Source organism: Thermobia domestica, unplaced genomic scaffold (genome assembly GCF_964235325.1).
Source record: "Thermobia domestica unplaced genomic scaffold, izTheDome1.hap1.1 HAP1_SCAFFOLD_773, whole genome shotgun sequence".
In the NCBI taxonomy this organism is placed as follows: Eukaryota; Metazoa; Arthropoda; class Insecta; order Zygentoma; family Lepismatidae; genus Thermobia; species Thermobia domestica.
This window is the reverse complement of record NW_027656483.1, coordinates 20,798-25,582: the sequence shown is the minus strand read 5'-3', so window position 1 is coordinate 25,582 and position 4,785 is coordinate 20,798. Positions and strand designations below refer to the sequence as shown.

Here is a 4,785-nt window from a genome sequence, read left to right as displayed (position 1 = left end):
ATCGCCTGGCTTAGTTTTTCACCTGTAAGATGTACTTATTTAGAGCAAGTTTCTTAACTAGCAAATTAAACCGAGAACCACAGCAACCATATATATATTCTTATGATGTACTTTTCTTTGAGTGGTGTTCTCTGTCTATTCAATAACATTTTCTCAGTTTAATGCTAGCAAAAAACAAAACAAAATCAAAGTGTTTCTATATAAATTTAGTTCACCGTGTTGTAATATCACATGGAATTGAAAAACGAATAGTCGAACCTCTGCTATCTCGATCAAACTTCTCAGGATGATATACTGACTTACCGCAGAAGTTCGACTGAATACGTTTCTCAGTTCCATGGGAGAACCTGGAGAAGCAAAAGCCTGCGCAACGGAAAATACTAAATAAACTTGTAGAGCAGGTCAAGATGTATCATCATGCCAAGTTTCATTCAGATCAGAGAAGTTTGGCTGCAGCCATTTTCATTACAAAGCACAAAATGGATGGTCCCTAACCTCGAGAATCTTCACAATTGTCGACGAGTTGAACTGCACTCATCTGATCAAAATCAAACTTAAAATGGCAGTTCACTTTCAACTGTTAAATAATATGATATGCAGGCTTCTGCTTTCCTAGTTACAGTCTATCCACTGTGGTATGCATATTAGTAGAAATGTGAGAGTGCATATTTATTAAAGATTTGCTTCAAAAAGCGATGAAAGACATAGGCATTCCCGCGGGCGGTGATAACAAGATGCCGGAAAACGAACAAGCAGAAAGAATATGGGCTGAAGAAGTGTAAACGACGACGCGGCGGCCCGTAAAGGTGTTGCCGTCCTATTAAATGAATAATATCAAAAGAAAGAAAAAAAAAGTAAAAAATTTCGCGCTCGTAATCAAGACAGAAAGCAACTAAAGGAAATCTTTGTTTTACGTCCCACGTTATGCCGCTTAGGCTAAAAGAGGCGCTGATTATGAGAAATGATTGAAATGGTGGTGGAATGAAGAAAGTGGGAGGAAACGGGAGAACCCCGCGGTAACCCACCGCACATAGTTTTTGTCCACCATAAAGTTAACTTGGCGGGGGCTCAAGACAGAAAGACGGTTGGAAAAACAAATAAACGATGTTCCATCCCGTAAAAATGTTGGCGACCTATGAAATCAATATTTTTTCTTAAAGAAAAAAAAAAGAATTAAAAAGAGAAAAAAAGGTCAAAATTTCGCGCTCGCTTCGCTCGCGATCAGCAGAGAAAAGAGGACGTGACGCACCCCTAAAAGTGTTGGCGACCGATTGAATAAATATTGTGGGTAAAAAAAAAAAAAAAAAAGTCAAAAATTTCGCGCTCGCTTCGCTCGCGATCAGCACAGAAAGAAGGACGTGACGCGCCCCTAAAGGTGTTGGCAACCGATTCAATACATATTGTCGGTAAAAAAAAAAAAAAAAAAAAACGCTCGCTTCGCTCGCGATCGACATGAAAAAGGCAACGACGTGACGCCCCGTAAAATTGTCGGCGACCTATTCAATCAATATATTCGGTTGAAAAACAAAGTCAAAAGTTTCCCAATCGCTTCCCTGCCGATCGACATAAAAAAAAAGGCAACCCCTTCACCTCTCCTTATGCATTCATCAGTAAACATACAACCATAGATCACAATACCACTCACATCACCTATCAGTTCTCCACGTCCATCAAGATCCAATCATCGCCCTGGCCCTTTATGATGATACACAACATTACATGTTATTGTGTGCATTGCCCCGCGTTACAATACATGACCAAAAAAAAAAGAGAAAAAGAGCTGCACTGCCTTCAGTGTAGACATGTTCGTATTCGTAGAAAATGATTTTAGGTACACGATAGTACAGTAATCTATCTTCACATGCTTCAGATGTGAACGATACCTACACATGAAGAGGGCTCCCGAGGTTTCCTTTTCCAATAGGATGGAGCTCCACCACACTTGCAGAATGACGAGAAGTTATGTTAATAAATATATCCCAGAGTGTTTCGTAACTCGCCCTTGGTCCTAATGATGAAGCGTTCTTCAGATGGCCCCGATGTCTCCACACATGATACTATGCGACTTCTTTTCACGAGGCTCTCAAAGATCACGTTTGTGTCCTAACATTCTCTGCAGATATGACACAGCTGCGATAGCGGATCACAGAAGCCTTTCCTCTCCTTACAAGAGACGTGTTCATTCGAGCATGGGAGTAATTCGACTATCGATCAAATATCTCCCGTGTCACGATAGTAGTCACTTTCAATTCTTCTAACGAAGGTAAGAAAAAATGCTATACAAACTTCCTTTCGGTATATAAAGGATTAGGGGCCCAGAGAATATTTTCTTTCAAGAGGATACATTCTTTTTCGAACACCCTGTATATAGATCCTCTAATTATAACTGCAAACAAAATGTTGATTTTGCAATTGCTTCCATGAGAGAAAATTCTGTGCACTTTCTTTCTGAAGGGCCGGGCCTAAACGTTTTCCTTAATCATTAAATTTAGTAGTTATCTACAATTACATAGTTTTCCATTGTTCTCAAAATAAAGATTTTTCTCTATGAATTGTTGAATGTTGCTAGGGATATTGAAGTAATTCTTTTTAGTGTTTTTTTCTTTACAATAATGTACTGAACGCCTGCATTAAGGAAGTTCGTGTGTCCATCTTGCAAAATGTTTCGTCTTTTTTCATGCCCACTAAGATAAATATTCATTTTGCTCTTTTCTCCGTATGCAAACCACATTTCTTAAAGGCAACATTTTCATACAAATGTAGTACTAAAAACTTCTAATTGGCAACATCTGGGCTGCGAAGAGGAAAAAGAAAGAAATCTCGTACGTATTCGCGCGCAATTCGGAATTAGCCAATGAAAAGCACAAAATTAGCCAATGAAAAGCACAAAAGCGGCCACCATCTCTCTCTCTTTCTTATTAACGGTTTTGTACTTTCTGCAGTTCTATCAGTGCTGCTAACCTCTTACTATATCATTGAATATGTATGTTTATATATATATATATATATATATATATATATATATATATATATATATATATATATATATATTTTACAAAAAATCATACTACTACGGAATAATATTAAATGCCTGTAAACCCTCATTTCTGTTTGCACTTTCTGTTACACTACCTTCCCCGAACTTCTTTCAAGTTATTAAGTGCAGAACGGGGAGTTATACATATTTACTTGCGCTTTCACAATATCTGCACATTGTGTAATAATAGGAGACGTATAAAATAAAACTATATACTAATACGTATATATATATATATATATATATATATATATATATATATATACAGTACACATTCCACTATCCGAGGCTTTCCTTTTCTTTTCTTGCTGACGATAAATTACGCTCTTAGAAATGTTGTCTGAAAACAATAAGAATATGTGCAAAAAATACAATCAGAGGTAGAGGTCTTTAACAGGAACTAAGCAAGGGAGTTGAAAAATTTTTTATGCATGTAAAAAATATAGACATGAACCAACTTGTGAAATAAAAAGACCAGAAAACTACTCTTTCTAAATTATGTGTAAACTTTTTACCGAAAACGAAAGTTGCACGAAAGACTTTTTGTCCCTTTTTTGGCCTCCGGTGCTTGGGGTCCCTGGTTCAATCCCAGCTCGTGCCGTGTGAACTTTGTCGTGCATAAAGACCGTGCTCATGGGTTTTCTCGGGTTTCTCCCGTTTCCTCCCACTTTCTTCATTCAGTACTCATCATCACCGTCTCCTTTAGCGTAACCGGTATAAGTATGCGACGTAAATCTAAAGATTTCATTTCATTTCCCTTTTCTGCTCATACTGCTGATTATGCGCGATTATGCCAACATCCAACTCCGCGGATAATCGTGCGATTACTGTATATACAACTAATACAGATACGTAATTACATTATCAGTTACAGTATCGGTTTTTATTTACTAATTTGCCTCACTTTATTTGCATCCCTGCAGTAAATAATTCTTATCGATAATAGTTAAAATGTATATTACATTTTAGTGCTTCACGACTGAATGATCATCTGCCTTACGTTATCTCGCAGCTGAAGAGGATGCTACACTGAAAACTACCTTGCGTTATAAAGGGTAAGTGAAACATATCTTAAAAATATCTTTCATACATTTCATTGTGTACATTAAAGAATGTAAGTTTGCCTTTTTCCTGTAATCAATACTTAATAAAGGATTTATTTTTATTTATTTATATACAATTTCATACGTGGTTCGTGATAGTAAACTCGATAGGACATAGTGGCACTATGAACATCCGAATCACTCATCATTCGAACATTCAAATATTTATTCGAATATTAGTATATTCCAAGTAATGTTAACGACGTTAATATGCTTGCCTTTATAGTTAATAATGTCAATTCTTACTTAAAACATACTTCCTTAACAGGACATTGAAGAAAAGGTAGTTGCCAACGGCCATACCATGCTGAATATACCGGTTCTCGTCCGATCACCGAAGTCAAGCAGCATCGGGCCTGGTCAGTACTTGGATGGGTGACCGCCTGGGAACACCAGGTGCTGTTGGCATCTCTTTTTCAAATTTCATTATCCTTCAAGTACGAAAATACTAGAAACATTAATTTTATAGTACTTTCAAGAGATAATTTATCAACATTATTTCATAGCGATTAATCGATATTCTAAGCGTTATACCCACTATTTCTTACACTAACAGCCTGTTTATTTGCACGGCACATTAAAATAACCTGATTTCCGATCCGTGTGCACCTACTACTATACTTAACACGGAATGTATTACCACTT

General features: G+C 36.9%; 1 non-coding gene across 1 annotated transcript; it reads left to right on the top strand.

The window, feature by feature from the left end:
* The first annotated feature begins 4,429 nt into the window (after positions 1 to 4,429).
* LOC145677326 (5S ribosomal RNA) lies at positions 4,430 to 4,548 on the top strand. The gene has a single exon (XR_014129769.1). It is a non-coding gene; the product is annotated as a 5S ribosomal RNA (ribosomal RNA).
* Positions 4,549 to 4,785: the final 237 nt, after the last annotated feature.